Source organism: Solanum lycopersicum, chromosome 8 (genome assembly GCF_036512215.1).
Source record: "Solanum lycopersicum chromosome 8, SLM_r2.1".
In the NCBI taxonomy this organism is placed as follows: Eukaryota; Viridiplantae; Streptophyta; class Magnoliopsida; order Solanales; family Solanaceae; genus Solanum; species Solanum lycopersicum.
In genome coordinates this window covers 46,033,833-46,046,003 of record NC_090807.1, presented here as the reverse complement: position 1 = coordinate 46,046,003, position 12,171 = coordinate 46,033,833, and the positions used below count along the sequence as shown (strand labels likewise).

General features: G+C 30.5%; 1 long non-coding RNA gene across 1 annotated transcript; it reads left to right on the top strand.

The window, feature by feature from the left end:
• Window positions 1–5,055: 5,055 nt before the first annotated feature.
• On the top strand, window positions 5,056–8,600 carry LOC138337655 (uncharacterized). Its single transcript, XR_011211036.1, has 4 exons — window positions 5,056–5,215; window positions 5,311–5,542; window positions 6,850–7,250; window positions 8,183–8,600. It is a non-coding gene; the product is annotated as an uncharacterized lncRNA (long non-coding RNA).
• The last annotated feature ends 3,571 nt before the right edge of the window (window positions 8,601–12,171 follow it).

Genomic DNA, 12,171 nt, shown 5'->3' with positions numbered 1-12,171 from the left:
TTTTTAAGGTGATTGTTGGTCGAAACTTCTACGCTACGACTCCCCAAGGATCAACCAAATGGCTTTGAGGAGGACCCTTGCAAGTTGATGTCAACACTATCTAGGCAGTGTGCATCGATGACATCCAAGTGTCGATCCGTGTATGGGTCGATGGGGCGTCATTTACAACCGTTGACCAACAATTAGAAAAATGGAGAACGCCCCCGCCTGCACTAGTTTCTGATGAAAATTACGATTGTGCAGCACGGAGGCAGGTCTGCCTGTCGATGGATAAACGATCCGTCGATCGTGGTCTTGTCGATGGGGTCTTCAACTTTTCTTCACGTTTTAAATTAAGATTAGGGGTTAAAGAAATATTAATTAACTAATTTAACCCCCATATAAAGACCCCAACCCTCATTAATCTAAACAGAACTCACAAAATAAATTCTCTTCCTTCTCTCTTCTTTCTCTCTCTATTTGAAGACACCATTGAAGATAAGCTAGGGGGAGGTTTTGGGATCTGGAAAGAGACGATTTCACCATCAAATCTTCATCAAACATTTAGTTATGGGATCTAATTCACCTTTGAGACTCTTTCCTCAAAGGTTTCCTTCAAAATGAATTTACAAAGTTGGGTTTTATAGTGGGTTTCACTCAATTATGAATTTGATGTTATGAACTGAATTTTTTTTTGGTTTCTGTAGTATATAATAGATAAATTAACATGTATTTTAAGATTATAGTAATTTGTGATGGTTTGATCTAAATTGAAGAGCATGATCCTTAACCCTTAACCCTACGTTTGATCTTCATGTAAATTGGAGTATGACTGATTCAATTGATGTTGTTAGACCAATCATGAATAAATTAAGATGATTGTAGTCTTTCACGCTAGTTTTGAGGATATGATCTATGTTAGAAGGTGAATTGACCTAGGCATCTTATTTTAAGCTATGATCTAGTATTGAATTGTGCTATGGTGTTTATTCTAGTCTTTTTATCATGTTGAATATTGAAATATGGTGTTGAACATATAATTGAAAAAATAATACCGTTAAGTGTTGCCTTAAAATTTTTCACAGAAGTATTATATTCCCTCCAATATTTTTAACTCTCCCTCCCATTTTTATTGGCAAAAAAAACATTAATAAATCATAAAACATTATCTTTTTTAGCTTTCCCCTTTGACTTCACATTCCACTTTCAGAATTTCATCTTTCAATGAACAACGCTCTTTCACTGAACAAAGAAAGAGATGATGAACAACTGGTGAAGAGAAGTGAAAGAGAGGTGAGAACGGGTTCTCTTCTGCGATTTGTGAGAACAACACCCTGAAGAATTGAAGTTATCGAAGAATTGAGCTAATGAGTTAAATATTTAAATCCACCATTAGTTCAAGTCATCTCTCAGATAACGATTTCTTGAAGAGTAAGTTCGATTCTCTTTTCCGATATTTCGTCAAGTTTAAGTACTAAAATTGTCTTCCTGTAAGCTGAAGTGGTTGTTTCTTTGTTTTGTGTTTAGAAATGAATTGGATACTTTGGGGTTGTTGGAAAGATGATTAAATGAAGTTAAATAGTCTCTCTGTCACACGTTTCTCTCCAATTTCTCACTGAAGAAAAAGATTTCATACTACTTTTGTTGGAATAGGGTTTATCAAGTAAGAACTTCTATTTAGTAAGTCTAAATTTTAGCTTTAGGGTTTGGATTCTTGTGTTCTTATATGATTTTTGGGAGTATGGCTAGTATTATAGCTTCATTAGTTGATATTTGGGAGTGAAGCTCGTATTAGACTTCCTATATAAACCTCTTTTTCACTCTTGGGGTTGGAAAAAAGTTGGGATTTATTTGAGAAAAAAATATTTAGACCAAGAGAAGAAAATAGTTAAAATATGTATATAGAAACACATTGCAAGCAAGAAGAGTTCAGTGTCAATAAGAGTATCACATTTTCTAATATGTTTTGTAGATCAGTTTTCCCAAGATTTCCCAAGATTTGTTCGAGTCTGACATTCTGCCTGGAATTATCAGCTGTCGTTAGTGACCACGTTTCACGGTGACGATCATTTAACTGCTCTTCCCTTTGCAGTTTAGTGCTCGCAGAAAGGTAATGTCATTTTTCTCATAGTACTCTTTTAGACTCTCTTTCTATTTTAAGAGTGATATTGTGATTGTTTGATGTAATATAGCTTTAAAGATTCAAGAGTTTGTATTCATAGTTGTTTTTCCCTTGCTTGTCATTCAAAGTTTTGTTCTGTTGTTTCTCGTCCTGATCTTTCTCTTGGAATGTCCCTTAAAATGTGTCACATGTAGAATTGGTACCATGAGGTATCCTTGTCTCAAGCTAATTAGAAACTCAAAGCTTACATGCCACAACAATTATTATAAGGTCTTAGATGACCAAAAAATAGAAGGTTACAAATATAGGCTCCTTTATGCGAGAGCTACTATGATTTACAATCGATGATATCAGACTTCAGATCACAAATATGGACATTACAGTGTTGAGGCCAATTAAAGTATACGTGGCTCATTGAAAAAATGTGTCAAGAAGAATTAAAGAAATTATTTAGACAATGAAAGCTGACTTTGAGATTCTTATATTATTTTGAGGGTTGAAGTCCAAAATTTTTCATTTTTTGGTTGTATCTGCATCATATTTGCCTGGAAGATCTTTTAAAGACCACAACCTTTCAGTTGGATCTGTTTTATAGTCCTTGAAGTTATTTTCATCCAATTTCTTCCTTTATTTTTTTATTGTCTATGCATTTAGTTGCGTAATTTTTATTCTCATCTTTGACTGCATTTTTCAACACATGGATGGACTTTATGACAAATGCTATTTGTTTAGTATGAAGGTAAATAAAAGTTACCTCCATTAGAATTTGCAAAATAATAGAAAAATAGTGAACAATGAAGGTTGATAATTTTTAGTGATTCTTAATATGCCATCATACAGGAGAACTCAGCTACAGAATAATAGAAATACCTCTTGCCATTTCTTCCAGCAAAATGATATAGATGGATTATTAGAACTAGAGGATATAACATTCATATTCAGACTGCATGATTTATGATCTGCAAAATGAAAGTTCAATAATTCAGCTCAATTAAAGAAGATAAAGCAACTAAACCTCCAAAAGAAAAACATCTTTACATTTTTTCTCACAGATTGTGCACTAGAGAAGCTCATTTACAACTCCCTCACCTTCCTGTGTGATAGTACTGTTGGTATTAAAAAATTTGCATGTGCAATTTTGACAGAGACAATGGCCTTGAGGAAGCATCCATAGAAAAAATAATCATGTGAGCCTGATTCTTAGAGAGACTAGATATCATCTTCTAGGCTGAATTCGAATAAGCACGTAAATAATATTATAAAGTACAGAATTTGAAAATCCCAGTTTGCATATGTTGCATCTTATAAAGATTCCTAGGTAGAGTATGATGTTCTAAGAAATAACTATCCAAATCAATGTTCATTTTCATATTACACATTCAGTTTTGGTGATATTTATGCACTTATCTTTCTTTCCATTCTTTGATCAAACTTTTAACCCAAACAACTTGTGTAGTAATTGAAGCCAAACTCCTATATCATATATGCTTCAGCTGAACTTCTTGAAACGGTGGGACTCATGTTCAGAACAATTGTCATAGTTTGATGTTTTCAGCTGGAATGGAAATGAATGTGAAAGCACAAGCTTATATACTAGCTACACTAACTGACCTACTTGTTAACATGTGTTACAAACTCATGTCAACATCTTTAGTTGCTCAGCATTTGGAGATTTTTTTTAGTCTTTAAGCATTCAAGTGTCGGCTAGTAATACTTTCCTGTGTTATCACTGCTAAGGTTACTTTAGGTCCCAGATATATTGACTATCAACATTGAACTGATCCTTTGACAAGTTCACTATTATAAGATTATCAAGAAAGTAGACTAACTCTGCAAATATTTCAGAATACATTGACTGAAGTATGCTATTTACGATCCTGAAGCTTACTGCCATTTTAAGTACATAGATCATGTTTGTTATTGATCGTTTTGATCATTTGGTTGGTTGTTTGAAAGTATCTTTCGATAGTTAAGCCTTATTTTCATTCTCCAGGTAGCATATACCTCATCGTCTAGTTATTTCCTTGCAAGTTCATTTTCTAATTCGTTTTGCAGATTAGTGTTCCCTAGATTTGTTCTAGTCCGAGATTGTGCCTGGAACTCTCATATGTTGTTAGTGTTTGAGTTTCACGGTGAAGATTGTCTCCCTGCTCTTCCCTTTCCAGTTCACTGCCCGAAGAAAGGTAATGTCGTTTTCCTCGTAGTACTCTTTTCGCCTCTTCTTCTATTTTAAGAGTGATATTGTGATTGTTTGAAAGTTATTCTGATGCGTTTGTTTCTTTTTATTTAATTTATCTTTAAGTTGATTTTCATTCAATATGAAATGTATTTCATAATTAGTTACTTTCGAGGTTCTGATGTAATATCACTTTAAAGATTCGAGAATTTGTATTCATAGTTGTTATTTCCCTACTTGTAATTCAAAGTTTATTTTGTTGTTTCTCTTCCTGATCTTGCTCTTGGAAGTTTGAAGTATTGTCCTAAAAAATCTAGTATGTGTATTTTATTAAAAGTAGACTCACTCTGTTAGATGAATAGTTTAGATGAATCTAGAGAACATGAAATTGTTAAACGAACAGGTCATATGAGTATTAATAGTACACTGAGTTTTGGGTTTTCTAAGAAATTTGTGAGTGAGAATAAAATTGGGGAGGAAGTAGGTTGAGGCCAATTTGTGTATAATTTTTCTGTTATTGTGAAGAAGGGGGGATTGAAGGGTCAGAAAGTTGTTGTTCGACTACATATTAAATTACCTACAACGTCTGATTGTTGAAGTACATGGTGGAAAAATTGGTCAATTTTATGAGTCCCTTTTCTTTCATTTATGTAATTTTGGGGTTTTTAATCTGTTCTTTTTGTATGTAATGAACACCATTAGATTTTTATGAGTCCATATTATGCAGTGGGGTTTCTTTTTTATTTTCTACTAATATTTGTTTTGTGTTTAGAAGGAGTTGATTACTTTGGGGTTGTTGAAATGAAACAAATCACGAGTTACAATTAAAATTATAAAGTACGGGAAGAAAGTGCCACAGATCATGATCGTCGAAGTGAGTCCTATGCATATTCAGTAGGCGCGATACATTGAATTACTACTTGGAAGCATTTGAATTGGTAAGTATATATCCTATACATAGTGCATTAAACTTTTTTTTATTCCCCTTCTATTCATTAATAGCTTGTTTTAACTTTCATTGAACCTCTTTAAGGTTCATTTTTAGCATCACTACTTCGAGGTTATTTAAGCCTGGAAAGTCAATTCAAGCGAAGGGAATTAAGCTTCCTATGCACAACATTGGGTTACAAATGTCTTTCAAGAAAGTGTTACTGCTTCAATACATGTGACTAGTTATCTATACATGATAATTAAGATCTACTAAGTTGCAAACAAGGATGAGTGTGCTATAGACGAGGAAGATGACATTGATTGTACTACAAAAGGTATGTTTTAAATCTTGCAAGATTTATTAATCATTATAAAAGAAATTTCTTTTCTCCTGGTTGTTACATCAATCTAGGTTTATCTAAGCAGAAAAAGGTTCGAGGACAAACAACATGTAAAAATATTCATTAAAAAATATTCAAAGAAAGGGAGGAGGTGACAATTGATAAAGGAGAAACAATAGCTGGTAATATAGTGTCAGAATTAACCAATTTTATTGGAACAATTGCAAGGAATCCTAGATTCATCAACTTGATGTACATTACTCGACATGCGCTGCCAAAAGATATTAAAAAGCACATGTGAGAATATATTAATGTAAGAACAATCAATTTTTAGATTACATATCTTATTTTTGTTTTCACTAATGAAGTTGAATATATTTTATCTTGCATAGTCCGAATCCCTAATTCAAATAGAAAGAAAGAAATTGGTGATGACTACTCTTCGTGATGCTTAGAGGTAACACAAACATGTGATTAAAGATATATATTTTGATAAAATAGTGTTGTTGAGGATATGCTAGCAAAACATCTTAAAGACATTTCAGAAGTTCAATTTCGCCAGTTGATCGAGTATTGGCAACACCCATCTTTTTAATTAAAGCTAAAATAGTACATGTCTAATCTTTGACATATTTTGCATCATATGTGTTTTCTTATTTATTTATCAATTCAAACATATTTTTTTATTTAATTAAAGAACATATGTGATGTGATTCTAAAAGAAGGAAACATAAAAGTGGAGGCATCCAATGAGACCGATTAATTTTGCAAGAGTACATGTGGCATTAGTACTACTTATCAGGTATATGAATTTCCTTTTTTCATACTTAATTAGAACATGTTTTTTTTATAAAAAATTTCTTTTGATATAATTGGTAGCGTGTAGCAAAAGAAAAAAAAGGAGGAATTATTACAGTCTGAAATGTTTATTCGAACTCGTACAAAGACGGGAAAGGAAATTTAGCCCGATATCAAAGTTGCAACACTAAGTTTTTTAAAGAGGATTATTAGTTTATTTGATTCAGAATTAAAATTTGTATATTGTAGAAAGTGTGATTCCATTGTTTTTTGTTAAGTATGTCATCTTGTTACTCTTCTGCTTCTTTGTGGAAGTACGAGGATATATTAAATATGTTTATTTTGAGTTATTTGTTGGGATAAGTTTTTAGGTTTTTTAGTTATTGATTTCTATTATAAGAACAGTTTGCTCGGAAGGAAGGTAAAAATGAATCATAGGATGATTTTAGTCATAAAGTAAATAGTTCTTACAGTTAACTATGAATGTCAATTTTATTCAACAGGCTGCACTTCAGAATCGTCAAAATTCTAGAGAAACAGCTGGTGATGCCTTCAGGGAAGTGTTAGGGTAGGAGAAGCCTAGACGATATAAGTGCTATGGTAGATCAGTGACAACAAGTTCTGTGAAAGAAGATGAAGAAATTAACAAGATCAAACAAAAGCATGCTAATGAAATCAGTTCTCTGAAGGAAGAAATGAATGAAAAATGAATGAAATGAGAGATGAAATGCGATAATTTTTTATTCAGTTGTTGCAAAACAACCCTGGATTGAATGTTAAAGATATACCAGGAATTTTTGGATGTAACCTTGTTTCACCTGTTGATGCAAGTAGCGCACAAGACCTAAGAAGCCACAATATTCCAAATTCTTGAGGGTCAACTCATTATCCAATTCGTCAAAAGGTATTTTTTGGTTTCTTAAGGTTTCTCTCTCCCTCTCTTTCTCTCTCCCTCTCTCTCTCTCTCTATTAAATTATCAAATTTTGAAGATACTTTTCTTGTTCTTCTTGGTTGTTGGTTGATCATGTGCGACAAGATCATTATAATTAATTTTTGTGTGTAGCTATGGCTACAGCTTCCTTGTTAGGATCTTATGTGTGCAGGTATAAAATCAGTGTACTTGCTATAGGATCAGTTTATATAGTGATGGAAATTCTGGAAATAGTTGATAACACAACTTTATCCCACCTTGTTCTTCTATTAGAAAAAGTTTCACGATTTTACATGGTCCTGAACCTTGACCTGGAAAATGGTAAGGCGTTTGTGGAGAACTATAAGGATGAAATGTTTGAGTATATATCCAAACTTGTTTCTACACTACATGTTTCTTTTCATTTCTCTGAGACCTGAAATCTGCCTCTTTACCTATCACATCATTTATCTTCATTACATGTTTCTTGTAATCACAAAATCACTACATTGTTGTTTCACGTTAATGGTCGCCTCCTGAAGGGTTACATAGAACTTCAATCCCTTATTGATATTTTTGTTGATTTCTTAATATTTTATAATAGCATCTGCAATGTGGTTATAGATTCTCTCATACGTAATGGTTGATTTTTCTTTGAGAAATGCCTTGGTACTCTTGATTTGCTAGTGCTTTGTTTATAAATTGTACTGGCAGTTATTCGATTTGGATCCACATTAACTATCCTTAAATCTTGATTGATATTGCTTTGTTTATAAATTGTATTAGCAATTATTCTTTTTTCTCCATCGAAAAATTCTTTGGTACTCCTGATCATATGCACTTCAATGGAAAAAAAAGAATAATTCCAGCCAAATTTGTCACTTCTTGGTCGCTGGAATCATGTCGTTTGTATTTATATGGACAGACGATGGCTTCTATGGGCAAAATAAAGGGGAAATCGAAAATGATGGCACTGTTGCCAGAGAACAGTGGTGGCATGTTCAACAGAGAAATCCTAGAATATCAGTGTCGAGAGAGCATGATGGTTTCTTAGAATTCATAAAGGGTGTGGAATTGAGATGTAATAAGATGTTTTTCCTCTCTGTTTATATAGAGCAACAATACATTCCCATTTTTGTGTCTCAATTCCACTCCCTTTGTGGATTGAATGAAAACATTGTGCTCCCTCGTTTAATGAAGGAGGGTTCCACAATCATTTGATATACCAATAGGCAATCTGTAGTCATTACGTATTTCAAAATTAAAATACAATCTTGCGAAAATAAAATTTGATATGTAATATAGTTATGATAGTTTTTTGGAATTGAAGTTGTGCACAAAAAAAATACATTAAGGATCCTTGAAAAGTATGAAACAGAAGTAAGGTATAATAGGGAAAAAGTTAAAAGAAAGTACTTCGTGTAAGAGAATAGTCATCATTGTGTATCATACAATTATAATTAATTTTTAGTTTTAATTCTATCATTTCATTTTCTACTTTTTAGTCCTATTAATTTTAACATTATAATGAAAAAAAAGAATCATATAAATTTTTAGGCTTGATCTCTTGGAGAAGAAAATATTTCTTTGGAGAATATTGTAAATCAATATGTCATGTAAAAAGTTATTTGTGAAGTTGCATATTTGGAATTACCTTTAGTTTGTACTAATAATAACTTTACAAAAACATAAACAACAAAGTTTTAAATATGTAGTAAAAAACAACAATTAATATTAGAAAAATAAATTAATGACTATACAAAAACACATACCAGGATCTGTAACAATCAAATGAAACAAAAAAAGAAAAAATTGAGCCGAATGAATATAGACTGTGTCCTTGTTAGTGACCAATTCAACCGGAGCAAAATACACAAATATTTAATTGTGCATAAGAAGAAGTTATGGATCAAATATTTAACTATGTAAAAGAAGAATTTCTGAATTTTCGTTAGTTTAAAATGAGAGGAGAATCCTCTATTTATAGGCAACAAAGGGTAGTGCGAACAAATGCTGATTGTGGATTACTAAAAAGGTCACTACTCTTCAAAAAATTCACAACTCTTTGAAAATGTCATAATTTTTCGGAGAGGACACAAGGTTTCATAAATATTAGAACCTTTCATAAAAAGCATAACTCTTCATAAAAAACACAACTTTTTGTAAGCGTCACAACTTTTCAATAAAAGTCACAACTTTCCATAAAAGTGACAACTTTTGATGAAAGGTTATTCAATTATAGTTTACCATTTTTATATTAAAAGAAAATGCGATATTATAAATAATAATACTATTTGTCCTAGTTTACATAATTCATTTTACCATGGTTAAATAGTGTCTTTTATTAGAGAGTCAAATAACTATTTTCTCAATTTTCTTCTTTGCAAATTTTGTTGGTATAACAATATGAATTACTATTAAAATATTGAATATTTTCAATATATATATATATATATATGTATATATATATATATATATATATATATATAAAACTAATTTTTTTATCAAGAACAAAGGTTGCATAATCATATGATATACGAATAAGTAATATGTAGTCATTATGTGTTTTAAAATTTAAATCATTCTTCCAAAATCCAAATTTGATATGTAATAGAGTTATGATAGAGTTTTGGAACTGAAGTTGTGCACAAACAAAACATTAAGATCCTTGAAAATGATGAAACAGAAGTAAGAAAAAATGGAAAAAATGTTTAAAAGAAGTACTTCGGCCTTAGAGAATAGTCATTATTGTATATAAAATACTTATAATTAATTGTTAGTTATAATTTTATCATTTGACTTTTTATTTTTTTGCTCCTTTTGATATTGACATTATCATTACAATAACAAAACATCATATAAACTTTTTGTCTTGATCTCTTGGAGAATAAAATATGTCATTTGAGAATGTCATAAATAAATGTATTTTGTAAAAAGTTATCTGTGAATCTGCATAATTAGATTCATATAGTTTATATTAACAAATACTTATAACAATAATTTTACAGAAACACAAACAACAAAGATTAAAATATGTAGTCTTAAACAATAATTAATATCATAAACATAAATAAGTGATTGTAAAAAAAACAAATCAGGAATTGTGACAACAGAATGAAACAAAAAGGAAAAATTGAGCAAACTGAATGAAGAGTGTCTCCTTGTCAATAACCCATTCAAAAGGAGTTAAAAAGTACACAAATATCTAATTGTGAATAATAATAATAATAATAATAATAATAATAATAATAATAATAAGTTTTCAATAAAGTAGTTAACTTAACTGTGCAGAAGAAGAAGTTCAGAATTTTCGTTATTTTATAATGAAAGAAAACCCCTCGATTTATAGACAACAAAGGATAGTCTGAACAACTTATAATTATGCCTTACTGGAAAGGTCATAACTGTTGGAATAGTCATAACTTTTCAATAAAAGACAACTTTTCATAAAAATCATAACTTTTTATGAAAGAGAAAGTCTAATTATGAAAATAAATTGATTAAAACGGAATGCTTGTTTATGGCGGCACCGTGTAGGCGGGCCTATATATGTGTGTGTGTGTGTATGTGTGTGTGTGTGTGTATATATGTGTGTGTGTCTTTGTGTTTGTGTGTGTGTGTATATATATTTATATGTGTGTGTGTGTGTGTTTGTATTTTATACATATATATATATATATATATGTGTGTTTGTGTGTGTATTTTATACATATATATATGTGTGTGTGTGTGTGTATTATATATATATATGTGTGTGTGTGTGTGTTTGTGTGTGTGTGTGTGTGTGTGTATATATATATATATATATTTACTAGGTAGTTTACCGACGTTCGGGCGCAAGATATCTTATTAACCTTTTGAACAACTTTACCAATAATCGACTGTATAAAGAAACAAAGGAATTTTTGGTGGGTGTTAAGAACATTTCTAGAGAAATTAAATCATTTGACATTATCACATATATCAAAAATATTAAGTATATAATTAATGATTAAAGATATCTTTATGTATAATTATTTTTATCTTTTACATATTTTATCATAGTATAAGTGGATGATACAATTGTCTTGTTAAAATTGAGTCACATTTTTATGTAGCTATTAAACATTAATTTTTCTTTTTTAATATACATGAAAAATATAGAATGTGATAATCTTATGGTTATCATAACTCATTGTGTAAAAATATTTATGTGAAAATTTTTAATGATCAATGTTGGTTATAAATGAGTTAGGACCTTAAAAAATATACATCACAACACCATAAATAATATTTTTTTCTAACAATCTACTTTTATGCGTGCAAATGCTCACCACTTTTTGCTATTCTATCAAAAATTTATAGAAGGAAAAATATTTGGTACAACAATAAAATAATATTGTTGTCCCTTATAGAAGTTCATTCTTCATTAAACTTCTAGAGGCCTTTATGCTTCATAAATGATACTATATGACTTTTTGAGAAAATTTATGTATGATTGTTGCATTATGAAAGTACACATAGATTAAAATGTTGGATTCTACACTCATGTTAAAGAAATATTCTCGAACATTAAAAATTAAAAATGAGTCTAAACATACATAATTCAAACGCTCAGCAATGACTTGGAACATGGACAACAAATCTGTGTCAATACACTTATCTTTTGTAGCTTAAGATATTACTTTTATTTAGAGTAGATTTTGTTTCATATTCTTCAAATTAATCTTGACTAAAATAGTCATAACTTACGCCAAAAAAAATATATCGAAGAGCCTAATGAGAAACAAAAAAAGTAAAAGGATGAAGATCTTTGTCATAGTGAGATTATATACATACAAAACAAAAAATAATTGTAACAATTGTAAGGAGACAACAAAAGAGCGAGAAAAAACACATCAAAGGGAGTAAACTATGAGATGTCTAATGATGATA